This window comes from Dermacentor albipictus, chromosome 1, assembly GCF_038994185.2.
Source record: "Dermacentor albipictus isolate Rhodes 1998 colony chromosome 1, USDA_Dalb.pri_finalv2, whole genome shotgun sequence".
In the NCBI taxonomy this organism is placed as follows: Eukaryota; Metazoa; Arthropoda; class Arachnida; order Ixodida; family Ixodidae; genus Dermacentor; species Dermacentor albipictus.
Window position 1 is genome coordinate 463,389,085 of NC_091821.1, and position 18,458 is coordinate 463,407,542.

The following is an 18,458-nucleotide window of genomic DNA, read 5'->3' on the forward strand; positions in this document are numbered from 1 at the left end:
GCCATCCGGTTCATTTTTATTACACAGTAGGTTCAGTGCTTCCAGATAGTGTTTGACATGATACAATTGCAGAGTGCCTCCTGCTCCTCTTGTCCCTGATTTCTACATTTCTTAAAAAATATGGCTGACGCAATTCTGGTTTATCGTTGAGTATAAGTTCTAAGCTAACCTGCACCAATAAATTCACTGTCTATAAGTGCATAAAAAAAGTGCATGCTCTGGCTGCATGCACTGAATAGCATTTTGGTAATCTCTTATGTCAACAAATTGCTTCGATTTCATATGTAAATTTGTTTCAAGGATGCCTCTTTGCAGCTACCACAGATTTTGAACATTTCCGTTCGACGTTCAGGAAGCACAGTATGTACGATTGACAGTGAATTCAGCTTTGTTTCACATACCAGCCCTTTAAACACTATTGTAGTCCACCGAGAGATGAGACAGCTTTCTCCATTTTATCCTTTATTAATTTAAATTGAGGATGGACTCGTCAAAAGATGAGTTGTACTGAACAATGCAATTGGATTTGCTAGCATGGCAACACAACCACAGCCTGTGGCATTTGCAACGAAGGCGGTGTATTCTTCATCTGGTACACGCAAAGCACTTGAACTTTTCTGGAACAGAACAAACAACACTCATTAGTTCAGCACAGCAAATCTGCTAGATTTCATCGAGCAGCACGAAGCGCGTAAACATTGGAGGACAGTCATTTGTGTGCACAGTCTTCGTAATGGCTTCTTTGTCTTTGCAAGTGCGCCACGACACAAAGGAATGACCATTGAAAATCTGGAGCCCTGGTCACAACAGGTGTATGAGATAGACAGCAGTCACGCGCAGATTGCATAAAGGAGCCTGCAGCTTCAGATAAACAGCACAGTGACACCATCAGGAACAAAGAAATGGAAATGTAAGAGTGTCAGATGCAAGAGAGGCACGTGCAGAAGAGCAGCGCCAAGAATTAAAGGGGTGCCAAATGGAGGAAGAGGCCCTTGCAGAGGAGACGCGCCTCATGGCTGCTGAGCGCCAAAGTTATATGCAGCATCAAGAAGTGCAGCTGCAAGTGCTGAACAATTTATTTAACCAAATAAAGAAATAATCGTGAAAAGAGAAATTATCATCCATCCGACTGCATCACGAAAGTTCAAGGGAAATTCAATACTGGCTTTTTTGCAAAGTTCATCCTGATCCAGGCACCAACCAGGAACTAACTTTTTCCATAACGGCTGCTATATACTATCCCAGTTACCCAGGAAGCTGCCCGATCGTACAGCGTGATAGAATTACTGACAGTTTGAAGAAATGGCACACAACACCCGCAAGTTTTGAACAACATTTTCTAGCAAATAGACGCAAGTAGTATTTCAGTGCAGTAGTTAACTCATCTGTGTTCGTGAAGGTACAACGTAGCAGCCGCATCAATGCTGCTCAAGGCGCAACTTTTATTACGTAGTTGCTGGAATAAATATACAGGCAACCATTGCAGCCTGCGGAACACCTACTTTAACTCTGCGCTATATAAAGTAAACTAAATATTACAATTGAAAAACCATATTCTCCGTTCTATACTAAAGAACATCAGCTATGATTTAAATCTTCATGAGAAAAGTGACGTTTTCAAAACCTTATATATTCCAGACTTTAATCAACTACTGCTGCAAACTGTTGTGCTAAAACACTTCTGGGAAAGTAATTTCAGGGTGAAGTACATTCCCTCACGTTGTTTGCGGCCTAAGAATCTTTACCTCGTACCTAGGCGTTGTACAAGATATGGCAGGAGAATACGAGACTACTATGTTCCTGTATATTTTAACAAATTGTCTCAAACCGCCTTGCGAGCTCGAACAAAATACAAGTTAAAAAAGGCACTCAGGCAAATCGACTAGTCGCCTCAGGGAATCATTAGTTGTTTTTTGCTTTTTATTTTTTTTCTCATATACTACTTTAAATGTGAAAAGTACATGTCAATTGAATAATTGCTTGTTCCGCTGCCTGCCAGGCACTGCCGCTCAAGCCCTGTGTGGCTTTGGCAGGCCTGTTATGTACGCTGCTTTTTTGTGACTTTGTGGAATAAAGTATTATTATTATGATTATATCTTGAATGACCTATTCCAGCAAATAAACATTGGCAGTTGTTGAACAGAGTAGTTCAATAATCTGTGTTTATAAATGCACAGCACAACGAACATATCAATGCCGTTCTGACAGTTAAGAGTTGTGGTGCTCAAAGCGTATTTTGGTTATATTGTAGCGACCATACGTCACGTCGCCGGTCATTGCTCCTTGCTCTGGAAATCCAATTTACCTTGCCGTGCCTCGCTGTGGGGGTCGTTGCCCCGTGCTCTTGATTGAAACCGACGCGGCTGCCCGACTGGGGCGCCACCGCAGCCACTCGGAAAACCTGGTTTTACTTTTGAATAAAGCCAGTCAACTCTCGGTTCTCGAGCTGCCAAATCATGTATTCCTTGCCTCCGCCAAACCGAGCTCCCAACGAGTGGGGACCAAGGGATTTACGTTTTTTTCGAACATTAGCCATGAACGACGCTGTTCCTACTACTGCTGACAGAGAGACGCCATGATTACGTCTCCTGTCATCGCCGCAGAGCTTCAGCTTCCCAGCTTTTGGCCTAAGAATCCCCGAATCTGGTTTATGCAAGTAGAGGCCCGTTTTCAACTCCGGCGCATCACTTCACAGGCAGATAGGTACGTGTCCGTCGTTGTGGCGCTACGCTCCGGCATTGCCGATGCCGTAGACGACTTCCTAGCGGGTAACCCTTCGGCCACAGCATACGACGATCTAAAACGCAAGGTGCCTCTAGCCATCGCAGAAGAGTAGGCTCCAACAGCTCCTCTACGAGGAACTCGGCGACCACCTCCTGCGACGGTTGCGCCAGTTGCTGGATGAGCACCCCGCAAATGAGACGCAGCTGCAAATTTTGCGCTACCTGTTCTTGCAACGCCTCCCACAGTCCGCACACATGGTAAAGACGGGTTCTGAAGAGACAAGTCTCGATCGGCAAGTTGCATTCGCTTACCGCATAAGCGACTGCTCGTCTACGGCGCAGCTACCTATCGCCGCTGCGAATCTCAGAGACAGAGACCGACTCTCGCGCCTGGAGGAAACAGTCAACAGCCTTACCAGCGCACTGGAGAAGCTGACGACGGGTGGCAACACTGGCCACCAAAGTCGGCGCAACCATTCGCCTTCACAGTCTCGCAGCACACGTACGGACTTGCCGCGGCTCTTGTGCTGGTACCACCGTCACTTTCGCGAACAAACAAGTCGCTGCACCCAGCCCTGTTCTTCGACGGGAAACGCACCGGCCAATCGCTAATGGCGACATCGACCCTCGCGCAAGCCGCCTATTCTTCGTAGTCGACCGCATCGCCGGCAGCCGCCTCTTCCATGACAGCAGAGCCGAGCTGTCTATCGTTCCCGCCACGGCCATAGCTCGCCGACGTGGTTTGTCCACGCCCACGCTCCACGCAGCGAACAACACTGCCATCGCGTCGTATGGGCTCCGTACAATAACGATAGACATCGGACTCTGGCACTCGCACAGACGAGTGTTTGTGATCGTCGACGTCAGCTTGGACATACCAGGAGCGGAATTTAGTCATTTCAACCAAGATGTGTGTGTTCGCGACCGGCGCCTAAAGGATAACCTCACATCCTTCGATGCATTTGGCCTGTAGCCCTACCTCATCTCATCTGGCATTCGAACGTTTTGGGTGGTCTCAACATACAAGACACTTGCGGGGTACCCGCAACTCATGAAGCCCCGCAGCGATGCGCAGCCCGTGGAACACAAGGTGCGCCTAAAGGATAACCTCACATCCTTCGATGCACTTGGCCTGTAGCCCTACCTCATCTCATCTGGCATTCGAACGTTTTGGCTGGTCTCAACGTACAAGACACTTGCGGGGTACCCGCAACCCATGAAGCCCCGCAGCGATGCGCAGCCCGTGGAACACAAGGTGGTGCATCATATCACCCCCACCGGCCCACCTGTTGCCTCCCAGCCACGGAGGATCGCTGGACGGATGTTTAACGACGCCCGGCTTGAGTTCTAACACATGCTTGATCTCGGTGTTATTCTTCCTTCCTATACAATTTGTCTTCACCTCTCCATCTGGTTCTAAAGCAGGAGAGTGGCGAATGGTAGCTGGGTGGTGATTACCGAGCTTTGAATGGCCCCGCTGCTCTGGATCAATATCCCTTTCCTACATATTTGCTTTCGGTCTGCCATTCATTTGCGCATACCTTTCTCGTTGCAAGTCGCACAGATGAAGAGCACAAAGAGTACCTTCGCCTATTATTTAAGCAAATGGATGAACAAAACCGGTCGTAAAGCTCCAGAGATTAATTTTCGGAATTGAAGCCATGCATTTTCTTGGCCATCGCATTTCACTCCAATGCATCAAGCCACTGGAATCACGGGTGTGGGCAATCGAGGAGAACTTCACCTATATAACCTCCTTCTGAAATTTGCGCAAGTTTCTGGGGGCTCATAAGTTTTCACGGGCGCTTCACAACATCCTGTGCGCAAGTGCTTCAGCCGCTTATCAACCTACTGCGTCGCGACTCAAAAAAAAAAAAAGAAATGCCAACCGTTGATTGGCCGTCGGAGCACGAACACTCCTTTCAGAAAGCCAAAATGCAGTTGGCGACTGCAGTCTGGCTGATTAATCCGTTGCACGACGTGCCAATTCGCCTTACGGTGCATATATCGACCACGGCAGCGGGTGCAGTACTGCAGCAGCATGATGACACAGACTGGAGGCCACTTGGCTTCTCAAAGCGCCTCAAACCTTCAAAAGCTCGCTACAATGCCTTCGGGAGGGAGACGTTGGCCACCTAATGTGCTGTCAAGCATTGACGTTTTTTTCTTGAAGGCTCTAGCTTTCACATTCTGACCGACCATAAGCAGTTAACCTTCGTTTTCAAGAACAACAGTGCCTCATACTCAGAAAGTGAGCTTCGGCAACTTTCCCTTATCTCGGAATTTTCTACGCACATCCGCCATATCTCTAGGGCCGAAAATCAGGCAGCTGACGTACTGTCGCGGTTCGGCGCTGTGCCTTCTGGTCCTTTAGATTTTGAAGCTCTCGCCTCTGCCCAGTAAACAGACCCCGAGCTGCGCCAATTGCGGGAAAAAGGGCTCGTCGGTCCAGCTTGCAGAGGTGCAACTTCCCTACACAACAAAATTGGTTACGTGTGACACATCGCAGGCAGCTCCTCGCCTTTCGTGCCCCATCAGCTAAGGAGGCCAATATTCGATCACTGCACGGGCTAAGCCATCCCGGCATAGAAAAAGAAATTCAACAAGACGGTACACTCGGCGAAACCTGCTAGCAGGAAACACGTCAAGCCTAGTGTTCATCCCATCCGTTAGTTGACGCGAGCATTGGATAAAAAGAATGTGAAATGATCTTAGACAACGTATCATTTTTTTTATTCTTTTCCACTAAAAGTAAAACGTTTAGCCTATATATTAACTTATACTTTGCGACTTACTTTTCTTGAGTAACTTACCAACAAGCTTCGATGCGCCAGGCGCGAGAGATGCATACGTCATGCGCCAAACAGGCCACTCAAACCAGCGTGGCTGGTTGCGCATGTGAAGTTCGCCTGTACGGCGACGCGTCTCTTTTGGATGTAGCCTCGACTGTTGGGCTCCCGGCGTATTCTTGCATTCCGTCTGCACTTCGACACGGCACCACTACACTATTGCACTACGGCAATTTGAGAAAGTTGGTTTCACAGCCTGCAACGCTTTTCAAGCAAATTTACGCTTTTAAGGCACGGAACCGAGACTTGTGACGCAGTTAGCGAAAAAGAGCTCGGCCGTCGTGGCTTAGTTAATTTAGGTTAAGGCCTCGTACTGGGAGATGTTTGCGGCGCTTTCAATGAGCCCCAACTTTATTATGACTTATTCGGTAGTTTTTGGACAGGCTCGCCGCAGCCAGTTTTGTGACGCAGATAGCGAAAGATAAACTCGGCCGTGTGACACAATTTCGCTGTATTTACTCTTACCGGGAGAAGTTTTGGCACCTCTATGACTCTCAACATTATTGTAACTAATTTCTTTACTTTTGGGGGTACTTTTCATGCGCAGTGGTCACGCCCGGCCTTGTGACGCAGTTAGCGAAAAGCAGCTCGGCCGGGTGCCACAAGTAGTTTCGCGTGTATTGAATCTTACAGGGACAAGTACGTGACGCATTCTCTGACCCCGAAAATAATTATAGTTCACTTCGTTACCTGTTGGGATACTATTGAGGAACGCTCGCCGCGCCTGAGATTGTGACGCAGTCTTCAACAAAGCAAGCCGGCCGTGGTGACATGTTGGTTTTGCGTGTAATGAATCTTAGTGAGGAGTTTGTGACGCTTTCTATAGCTCAAGTTGTGGCCTCCTCTGTGTATGTAGCGTACTATCGTGTCGGCTGAGGTCCAGTTGTTTTGGAAACGCCGAGTCGCCCATGCATTTCTGCTCTTAAAATGCAGTAAATAATGCCCGGGGAGGGGGTAATGCTTGGAAATCAGATGTTTTCTGCATAATTCATAGTGCGGCTTGAAATGAGCCGGGTATTTTCGACGTCATGTATGTAACGGTGAATTGCTTTTGTTTGTAACGTCACTCAATCACTACTTTTGCACGTTTGCCTGTACACGTGGTATTCCTATAAGTTCTGAATACAAAAATTACGCATGCTTGTTTTAACTTTCTCAGCTGATGCCGTCCAGTGGAGCTTTGTTTGGGAACTGCTACTGCTTGCCAGGTGCCACAACGTTGGATGAACGCACAAAAACCCCCGAACAAGCCTTTATATAGAGCGAAATAAAGATTTCCTCATTTACAAGGCATTTTGCGTCTAGTTTATGAAATTGCACGTCGTACGGATTCGATGGAGGCTTCTAAAGGTCGTTCGCAATCGTTTTAAACAAATAAACGACTCTGCAATAAGACCTTGAGCGACTGAGCAGCAGAAAAACGAAAACAAAAAGCCACTGAGTAGCACAGCCGGCGTAGCGCGTGCCGGCTAGCGTTCAAAACCCGCGCGCCCAAGACCAAAACAGGAAGGAGTTAATCTCATCCTCTTGGTGCGCTACTGTCAATTCGGTCCCTGGGCCCTATGCGAGTGTCTGCTCTTGCTGAATGTCTTTCTCCATGGTCCCGGCATCAGAGCGACACAGAGGTGTTTCTTGTCCTGTCTGGCCAGGACACAACAAAGATGTTCTAATCTGGGCAAGAAGCTGCCCAGCCTGTCAAGCCATGAGAGTGATCCGGCACGCGCATATTCAGCGGTGCAGCCGTTTCGATCACGTCCATTTAGACTTGGTGCGGCCTTTTTCGCCTTGCCAAAGCTACAGGTACCCGCTCACGTGGGCCGACAATTACTCAAGGTGGCCTGAGGCGACGCCTCTACAAGACACCACGGCAGAAAGAGTGGCGGAAGCATTTGTTGCTACGTGAGTATCGTGGTACGGTTGTCCTTTGCGAATAACTACTGACCTCACCGTACGCTTCTATACTGACCGAGGCCAGCATTTCCGAAGCTCGCTTTTTTCCTGCCCTTGCGAGGCTGCTTGGAAAGAGCCTTCGTAACACCACGGCTTACCACCCACAGAACAACGGCATGGTCTAGTGTCTCCACCGACAACTGAAGGCGTCATTGACCGCCACGCTTGGCAGACAGCGCTGGGTAGGCTACCCCTAGTATTAACCCTAGTATTTCTAGCTGGGCTACCTCTAGTATTACTGTAGCTGCGAACAATCCTAGATGACCTCGGAGTAAGCGCAGCCGAGATACTCTATGGGTCAGCAATCCGCGTTCCAGGCCACTTTTTCGGCACCCAGCAAGGCATTTCGCCAGCGGCCGCGCAGCACTTAGAGAGGCTACATTGCTGGATCAGCGAGCTTCGATGGACAGCTCCATGCATCGCCTTTGGGGAGCCTGTGTTTAGCGTCCCGACAATGAACACAACTACACACGTCATTTCGCGACGCGACACAATCAAGCCACCATTGAATCCTTCTTATGAAGGCCCCTTTCGTGTGGTTTCGCGTTGAAAGGAGACCTTGAAGATTTACGTTCGCGGCAAAGAAGAGACAGTGTCGTGCGACTGCCTGAAGCCAGCCCATTTTGAACAACTCTTCGTTCCTTCCGCAATTCATACCTAAACCACCGGCATTCTAAGGTATGGGAGAGCCCTTGTAGCGACTGTCTGCAGCTATGTTGTCCCCGCTTTGCGGAAATTCCGCTTACCTCGCCTTGCCTCGCCATTGGGGTCATTGCCCCCTGCTCTTTTTTGGAATCTAGGTGGCTGCCCCGACTGGGGCGCCACAACAACCACTCGGAGGACCTGCTTTTACTTCGAAAAAGACGCTGCATCCCTAATCTCTCCTTTCTAAACCTGCAAAACGTATTCCTTGCCTCCGCTAATTCGAGCTCTCAACAGATGCAAACAACGACAATTCACTATGCAGTGCAGCGGACGCGGGCATCGCTGCTAGCGCTGCAGCGATGCACCGCTGCGTGGAATTTGCTCGTCGCCATATTGGATATGAGTGATTTCGCCAGTATGCTTCTTGGAAACGTGTGAGAGCAGGCAGTGTGCTATACTCATGCAGTTTCATGTAGAACCTTAATAATTTTATGATTGCTAATTGCCATTTGGAGCGCAATATTATGCCTAATGCCTTTAGACGTATGCTGTGTTGCTTGATTAAACTACGCGAACAACGGTTGCGTTCTCGAGTGCAGAATAGATAAAACTGGCCAAGCTTTATAAGTTTCGCTTCAACGCGCGCTGCGCAGCAGGTGTAATACACTTCCGCCATAAATCTTCGCCTTTTTTCACGAAGAGGAGACAACAATGGTTTCCGAAACGAAGGATAGGGGGCAGCACTGGACACGTTTTTTTTTTTGTCAAAAAGAAATACTATGGTACTAGAGCCGCCTCAATTACGGGGCCGCCGGAAGACATGCTCCATACGGCTGTCAAGAGAACAGCGACGTCAGCTCCACCCTCTCCTATTACAATGCCATAACTGAAAGAAGTAGCGAGTGACTACAGCGCCGTTAGTTCTGGGGACCAGTATTCCGGGCGCGCTGCTCCACCTACACTAGTAGTGATAGAGAGTTAAGAAGCAGTTGGTGTCTGTAACCTTGCTAATGTCTGCGTGGGTACTTATGACTATTCATAGCGGCGTAAATGGCGAGATGACCGTATGCTTTAAAATCGCTAGATACTTCGAGAAAGACGTTACATCCTAATCTCACCCGAAAATCCCTAGATCTAGGTATAAATACCCAGAGTTGGCATCCTTGCATATTCTACTTCACCGGCCGCTGCCTGGCACGATGAAAACGCCGGACTCGTTGAGCGGTCAGACAACTACAGTCATCAGTAGTAAAGGATGATAAGTAGCTGAAGCTGGGCACGACAGACCTAGACGGGCTCGGTCTTAATTGTAAGTGCCCGTAAACTAACGGCCAGACAGGCCTAACTCCGGTCTTGATAAACCTTCGTCCATTTTGTTCTGGCGACATTGCATTCCTTCATGCACGGCTTGCCGTCGCATCTACACTATGGCTCCGCACCCTATTCTCCTTCGTGACAAATGCAGCATGCGGTTCCTGCTCATTTCTGGCCCTTTGTCAGAAAGGCTTTCTTTCGTCTACTTTCGCGCGTTCGATGTAGAAACGCGAGAAATATCCTGAAGATGATGCACTACCGGAAATGATGCCCCGAGAATATCGTGCCCGAATACAATTTACCTTTGGCTTTGGTGCGCCATCGCGGATTGTAGTATTTACAGTCATCCCGTGAAAGCGTTTGACAAGAATATCTTGATGGCTAAATGACTGTGCTGTTCAGATGTAGCTTTCGCTGCTTTGTCCACTGCAGTTCCCCTGCTTTGTGCACGTTGACTGGTCCGTGTCGCACTTGCCTGCTGCGCCGAGGTGCCCGCTTGCGCTCTGAAAGCTGGGACAGGAAAGTTGAGTTCGGCCTTTCTTTACTCAGCCTTGTGCACAGCCCAGCCATCGCTCGTGTTGAGCACCCATTCGAGCCCCCGACGGCCGCGCAATGCATCGCTATTCTTGCAACAGCTCAAATTGGGAGCGCAGCAGGGAGAACGCACGCCAAGGAAGGCGCCAGATGATGACTGAGCAATGCGCCTCGCTGCCTAGGCGCAAGTGAGAGATCAACGGTTGCGTACGTTTTTTCGATATTCGTAATATCCGCATCGCTACCACTTGGCCATGCTGCGCACGCGTAGGCGTAGGCATGCATAGGCGCTAATTATAGCTGCTATTAATAAAATTAGGCAATTACCAGCCCTGCGGCTTTGCGAATAATAATTTGAAAGTATACGCTAGGCATTTATAGAATCAATTTAGCCCAAGTGAAATAGTGTTGCAGTTGGACTTCAAAGACCTTGTGACTCGCTGTTAAGCTTATCAGTGGCTTATGCTGTTTCATGCACAGAAATTGAGTGTTCAAGCGTTTCTTTCTCTTCCTCATAAGTGAATGGAATTCATTTGTAAAAGAGATGGCATATCTTATTTTACGACAACAAACGTTTGTTAAGTCGTATTTATGACTCAACAAACGCTCTCTCTAAGTTCATTGCTTTAATACATATGATGTGTCATCTAACTTTAGACAAACCGTTAAAAAAAAGCTAGTTCAACATAAGCTTCTAAACCTTCTACATAATGCCGACAACCGTGTGCTCACGCGAAGCAACATTGGGTTCCCACCACCATCGTAACAGAATGACGTGCGTGCGTGCTCTGTCGAGGCAAACCGAGCGAAGTTCAGGCGTAGGAACTGTTTATGGGCAGTGCGGCTGCGGTGTTATGACATACCACGTATACTTGCAACCGCGAACCGATGGGAAGAGGCCCTCGGCAAGCTCCCGTGCCTGCAAATTCGAACGCGTCGTTGATCCCTTCACAAGAACTTCAGCTTCCTTGTAGAATTCTATGTCGATACTGCTATATTCGGTTAAAGGCAATGTATATGCTTTCGCAGTTTTCGGCAAATGAAGGACAAGTAATGATTGAAAAATAACCATGAACAGTGAAAGAAAGGGCTAAACACACTTAGAATATCAAATGACAAATATATATATATATATATATATATATATATATATATATATATATATATATATATATATATATATATATATATATATATATATATATATATATATATATATATATATATAGTCTACAATATTATTACAATAATATGACTCATATGAATTCAATCTCTTTGCATGGCCGAGCAACCGAAGGCATGCTAACGTGCATGCCACCTAACTTGGCCATTTCCAAAGCCTCAACTATTCCTGGTGTGAGACAGTCCGAGCGACGTTTAACGATTCCTCATAGTTGAAACTCGGGCGAGCAGTCGCAGTCACGATAATGAATGCTAAGGTGACCACATGTCACCGAGGAAACGCTGCAGGCATGTTCTTTCAACCGCTCATTAAGACAGCAGTCAGTATGTACGCTCCCTTAAGATGCTTGGTAGTCATATTATTACTGCATGTGCCTTTAGCCCTTTTACGCCTCCTGTTTCAGTCCCTTTTCTTTTTTTCTTTTCTAGGTAGTTTCTCGTAGACTGCGCAAGCAGTATATCACACTGTGGCGACGAATAAACCTGAGTTCTAAGCCAGCGCTGTTTATGTGTCTTTATTCGTTTGGCCTCCTGTCGTATTGTGCTTTCTTAATCGCACTTACGCCAAATATGTAAGCAAGGCGATAAGCACGCATCATCATCAGCAGCAGCATAAGCCTATTTTATGTCCACTGCAGGACGAAGGCCTCTCCCTGCGATCTCCAATCAGCCCTGTCTTGTGCCAAGCCCGCTAACTGTGCCATACTTTATGTGTGTACTCAACTATGCTTCCGACGTATTGATCTATAACACGCTTCTTGTGGCAGTGGCGCCACGAACGCGTTCGAGTTTTCGGCCGTGCGATCATTTCAGGACTGTCGCTGCCGCCGTTGCCCGGTATTTTAATGTCGCCGTCGGCTCAAGGAATGGCACTTGACTACTCTTGCCTAACGGTGACATTCGCCTTTCTAGTGTGAGTATGCCTCATTTGACGCGGGTAATTTTGACCAACATGGCCATACTGAAATGTAGAAACACGTAATTTACATTTACAGCGATTCCCTCCAACAGTACAAAACAAGCGCCTGCGTAAAAGAACGGAACTAACATTTATTTAATATAAATAATTTAATTAGTTTATGCGGCGAATTAGTTCCTTTGATACTTTGTTTTCAAATTATATCCGCTTTATTTTCAGCCCAGTGAGAATGCCCAGCTGAGAATGTCACGGACATTTGCAAGCACTTGTGCTTCCAATTTTCTCTTTTACATAACGCGTAATAAAAAAGCGCGCGCGCGCACTCACGCGCACACGCACACACGCGCACACACACGCGCACACGCACACACACCCACACGCACACACACACACACGCACACACACACACACGCACACACACACACACACACGCACGCACGCACGCACGCACGCACACACACAATGTGTGCGATGGTAGGTAGGTGCAAATGATTTTAAGTGTGAGATAAATGAGTGAAAATTTTCTTGAAATAAAATACGATGGGGATGCAGTTTTGTTACTGTGAGTAACGTAGAACTATGCAGTCGCCGCTCTTTAGTTGTCCTCACTTAAGTTCTCAATTCTGTCGGGACAATCCCTAAAGACGTCCGAAAGAAGGAGTCGGATTCCTGAATTTGGCACTGAAAAAAAAAATCGCATTCACGATTCCAATAACCGCTAAGACCGTATTGCCTGTTAGGGTGGAGCCAACATTTAGCGTCTTACGCTTCTTCGACTGCCGCGCACATTGCGTGCGAAATTCTCCGTTGTCACCGCCAACACGCACAAGCCAACGTATAGAGAACGAATAGTCGAAAGTTTCGAATGACAGCTTTCCTAAATCACTTCTTGTGTCTGTCGCTTCTCTAGCGGGCGAGTCAGCACGAAAATAAGCGCTGATTGCATGCATGCCTATATTTGTCCGCTGCTTGTGCCTACATTTTTCGCTAGGTGGCGTGCTCCTTTTTCTTCACAGGCTCCGAATGCAACAAGGCAGCCACCTGAGCAGCTTCATTTCTTTTTTTTTCTCGTTAATGGCACGCACGCTTGCTTTATACTTTTGTCATGTTCGTGACACTCGCAACCATAGATCTTATTTTCCATGCACTATAGCGCCCGTCGAGCTAGAAGCTTTCGACAGGAGCGTGCTTAGGGACGCGACTTGCTTTCCCACAACGCGCAGACATTCCCGCTAGAGGGATGTAATGTTCTCGAGGTCCGAGCACTTCGTAGGCGGTCTGTAATACCTCTCCCGCTTTTCTAGCACCACTGCTAGAACGATTGGGTTCCCCAGGATACAACGTGAGTCGCATGCTCTCTTAGTACTCTTAGGGTATTCAATGAAGAAGTTGCCTCAGAACAGTACTAGTGGTGCTTGAGAAAACTGAACGATACAAAAAGAACGCCGCCATCGCGTCAACTGCGAGCTTTGGAGGGAAGACACGGGCACTCTTTTCGTATAACGAACTCGGGCTTTTGCGGCCCATGTACTTTTCTGGGTGAGTAGCCGCACTGTAATAGTTGGACTATACTTAGCAAAGTTATGTAATCCAAGCGATTCAGACAATCTGGCGTATTGGCATTATACCTTGGTAGAATTAATTGATAATATTACATAACCAAGCAATCATGCAGGTTTTGTGCAGAGTTTTTTTACAAATAGTAGTTTTGGGACAGAACTAACTGAAGATTACAAGTGACGTTTATATTTTTTAAACAAAAATATATCCTAGCCTTTATATAGAAAGTATTGATTTATGGCGTGCCCCAGCTAACGCTTGCCAAGCTGGCCAAGAAAATAAAAATATTTTATCTACATTGTGCAAGATACGATTTTAAAAACTACGGTGATCGGTTGTCACACCCCTGACGACCTAACACAGTAGTTCTTGTAAGTGCATCTTGCACAGTGTTCTTTTTAATATTTTTGTTATCTTTGAATATCTTACTAACGTTAGCTGAGACACGGTTTCATACTGAGACTGAATGCGTTCTTTTTTATGTACTCTCTACAGATCTCAGGAATATGGATACATCGCTCAGAAGCACCATTTTCTTCTTCATGACACTTCTTACATGTAAGAAACATTAAACCGCACGTTACAGACGCAATAACTATAAACTATGGATTATTGACGACGCATTCGATAAGTTACCGTTGCCGTATCTGCTTGAAACGGACTTGCATGCTCATATTTCATTGCTTACTGAAGTTATGTGGAGTGGCAACCCGAGGAAATAAGAAAGCAACTAGCTATCCTAAATGTGTGTTGAAAATCTAAGGTGCCCTTAGAAAAAAATATTTTCCTTCATTTGGTTGAAAAATGTTATTTATTATTTTAGGGGAAAATTAAAGCGGAACGTTCACTCTTTCAAGCTTCTTTTGAAACCTCTGCACCCTATATTCCAGTATGGCACCATGGATGTTTGCCTAATTTCTTTGTCATTTTGTTCTGAGTCATTGCTTTTTGAACAATGCAATGTAGTTTTTAGCTACCTATGAATAGTTTGCCATACCCTATTAACAGCTCTTCAGACGAAGCTATATCTCGGAATCAATTCCAATGTCGTCCATTCAAATACATAAAAACGCATAAATGCTTTTCTGAGGTAACCACTGGACCGATGTTAATGAAATTTATTGCATTTGACAAAAGTTACATTCTAGCGCGTGTAGGAAACATAGTTTCGGAATAGAGCCTTATCTTTTTAACAAACATTTTGGAAAATTGGCGGATGTGAAAAAGATAGAAGCACGACGTTCACAAATTTGTAGCTCTGCACCAAAAAGAGATATAGCAGTTTTGTGAACTGCATCGGTTAAACTAAAGCGGACAACTTTGAAATTATAATCAAAGCTTACGTAGATTTCTTACAATCTTCGCAACAGTTCTGCAGAAGTCCTATTCTCGACTTAGTAATTTACATCGCAGAAGTGCACACTACATCAACTTTGTTCGCTTTAGAAATGTTATTATACGCAGAGTTCCTTATTTTTTACGTAATTGTTCATCACTGAGCAACAGAGTCGCACACTTGACAATTTCGGTTATTCAAGTTCTGCAATATTAAACAATTTTTATGAAGAAGTCGGCGGCCTGAATAAACGATGCGCTTCCTACTGTCACTATAGTTTAAGTGCTTCCTTTAAGTCCAACAAGCGTCATGAGTATGGTGAAGTATTTGCCGAGTGGTTCTTTCCCATCTAATTCTGCAGGAGGCCGCGAACTAAAGCTTTCTTGTAATATGGATGACGTATCTGCAAGCTGGTGCATGAACTTCCGCGTGGCACCAGTTTCTCGCTTTTGTATCTTTCCTGATTCAACAAGCATCCTTTAGGTTATTTTAGGAATTTGTGATGTTATGTGATGTTATGCAGCTAGGTTACGTCATCCGGTTATGCAACTCTGTTTTCCTGGGACCTCACATTTGGAAGGCGTGTCGATAAATTGTGTACCGTCTATAGCAACTCCAAAATACAATGGTGTGTAATCTGGGAATAAACATGATGCGTTGTTTAATTGCCTTTAATGCGTTACTTAGCACATTTCTGCAGTATTAGACCTTGATCGCCACGTTAATAATGTTATATTTTATACACGCTTTGGCAAAAGGTCCGCCAGACAGTCGTTACTTTGGGCCCTGCTCCTGTATTACGTTTATTTTCTAACAAAAAAATGTGCGTAACACCATTGGAATAAGCTATGCATGCTGTAGCCACAGTTGATGTAAGACCATATGAATGACCATTTGGAACCGCACGCCCCCTGCCGTTCTGTCTGAAATACAAGTTATTTCTCTCTATACCTACAAAATGTGCCTTTATTTTCATATTTACCATTTTGTTGTGATTTGTACCTTGTCTGTATATATTTCTCAGTTGCACAAAAAAAATGGCTGTGGCTTAGGTAAGGTTAAGCCCAGGATGCGAAGCATACTAGCCTTTATTTTAGTTGTTGAACCACTGTTTAGCCTGGTGAACTGCTGTTGCTTGGCTATATTTGGTTCGGCTAGACGAAGAAACAACTCATGCATTACTGCTTCGCCTTCAAGAGTGGAACGCGACAGCGTTCCCGTCGACCCGCCAAGGGGTGTAAGACAATGGGCTACAGGGTAGCGACTACGCGCCCCGCATTGGACGCGGTGAGCGTCCAGCAAAGCAGCGTTCGGCGCGGCAACGAAATGTGCGCCTGAGCAAGAGACGCACGCCTTAGAAACAGCTCGTTTCTAAGGCAACACCGCATTCACTAGAGGCGCTTTTGTACCGCTTTGAAGCATCGTACTCGTGGCTCAGTGGTAGCGTCTCCGTCCCACACTCCGGTGACCCTGGTTCGATTCCCACCCAGCCCGTCTTGCAAGAGTTGAGCCAAAGCCACTTCTCCTCTGTCATGACGTCACGGTGTCACGTGGTTTCAAGGCGACACCGCCGCGCCTGAGGAGCTGGGTTGAGCTGTCGTAATATGCTTCGCATAAAAAAGAGAACGCGCTACTTCGTGGGTGCCTCGAGTTGTCATTTTACCGCTCCATCCTGTCTATCGGTAATTTTAGTTGCGTAGATACTGTAAAAGAGCTCAAGATTTCCTACCCAAATGCAAATGAGCATTTGGCTAAGTTGCAAGAGCTTGACAGTTATTTTTCTCTCTTGCAGTGGACCTGCTTCTAGTTATTTTTGCGCGTCCGTATATCGCAAGAGAGTGCAAACGTGGATTTGGTCCTAACGCTCCAACATCGATATATAGTGCGCTGCAAGGACTTTTCAACGATGCTATGCGCATGTTCAGACGTGCGCTTTCACGGTAACATTTCAACCTAAATCGGGCAATTCAAATAAAGTACGCAAAACCATTGACTCTGGTTCTCGTGCTTCGACAGAAAAAAAAATGAAGAAAATATTTGTAAGTAAATAGCACGCGTCGCGGACCATTCATTCCACGTTACCTCTTTATCTGATTGTTTATAGAGCCCCCACTCAGGTCACAAGACACCAAACCGATTCGTTGCAGCAATTCTAGATACAAACGCGTGGGGGGGGGGGGGAGGGCACGGTAATGGGGCGACGTTCTCGCAACAATAGCCTTAAGCAGTCAGAGCGCGACAAAACAACATCAGCTATGCGAGCAGTGGCCAAGCCAACAACGCTCGTCCTGTCTGCTTTTAGCCTTCGTCTGTGTCCATTCGCACTATAAACGAAGAATACGCTAGCGACACCAACGCGTGCAAAATACATTGATAAAGCTGATTACAAGGGCTTCGCGAACAGCCGGTCTGGTGACACGTCTCAGAGGCACAAAAGAATCAGAACTAAGCATTGCGCAGCAGAATGAAAGTCAGTAGAGTGTGCCCAACACGTCATGATCATGTTTCGGTAAGTTTTAGTGTCTTCCACGACAGCGCTAGCCACGCTCAGCTCAGCGCAGCAGCACAGGGCTGTGCAGGTCGCATGTTGCAAAAAAATTAAAAAAATAAAGGAATAATTGCGGAGCCCTTGCACTATGTGAAGCTGGAAGAACAGCGAAGCTGGCGGTTTTGTTTACTCATAATTTTAAATTACAGGCACGTTTTTTCATTGGTAAGGGGGCGGCCACTGGAAGTCTAAAGACCTGCACCATGGGCCGCAGCAGATTGGGCCGCTGCGCGTTTGGCTTTCCCGCCGCCTCCGCATCCATTCGCGCCGTTGAGCCCTCCTTGAAAGCGCGCTCTTCCTCTTCGTAGCGAGCGACACGGGTCTTACCCCCACCGAGTCCAAAGGGGCAACTGATAACGTCGCTAGGGAAACATGTCAAGTATGTCAAGAGAGAATGAGGCACAGCTATTGGCTGGTAGACTATTACGCTTTATCACTGACGTTTCTACACGCTTAGTCATAGACCAGCGTTTGGGCGACAGCGTTCATCGCTCCGGCGCACTGTTTTTGTCACCATCTCGTACGCACTATTTTTTTTCCAGAACCTATAGCCATAGACAGCTTCGCTGTAAAAACTATAAATGCATGCGTTGCAATAAACAGCCGAAGTTGCACGAGCATATAGGGTTAAAATGCGCACAGAGCGGTTGGCAAGGCACACCGGCTAGTTCGCGTCGATGGAAACCTACGGCGATCCAAGCTAAGGGCGACGAGTCTGCTGAGGAGCTAGGGTCACGTGTTGCGCTGACTTCTAGTGTCGAAGCATTATACAGAAAGCTCTCGTCATAGTGACGCAAGGTCATTTTCAATTTGTTTGGTCTACCCTAAAAATTTCTATTTCCCACTTACAAATGCCGCAAAATGATGCCACAGTTTTAAACTAGACCTAATAATTTCA

The 18,458-nt window shown here is 46.5% G+C and overlaps 1 protein-coding gene and 1 long non-coding RNA gene across 3 annotated transcripts in view; one reads left to right on the forward strand and one right to left on the reverse strand.

Moving 5' to 3' along the window:
* Nucleotides 1-485: 485 nt before the first annotated feature.
* Nucleotides 486-18,458, reverse strand: part of LOC135902820 (uncharacterized) — a 225,092-nt gene continuing 207,119 nt past the window's right edge. Inside the window, exon 15 of the mRNA XM_070532433.1 lies at nt 486-617. The gene's annotated coding sequence lies outside the window, so the exon portion shown is untranslated. The remainder of the gene's footprint in view (nt 618-18,458) is intronic.
* LOC135905625 (uncharacterized) lies at nt 13,275-17,005 on the forward strand. Of its 2 annotated transcripts, none has more exons than XR_010565432.2 (3): nt 13,275-13,655; nt 14,172-14,234; nt 16,805-17,005. It is a non-coding gene; the product is annotated as an uncharacterized lncRNA (long non-coding RNA). The 2 variants fall into 2 exon arrangements; XR_010565431.2 differs by having other exon boundaries at nt 13,277-13,458.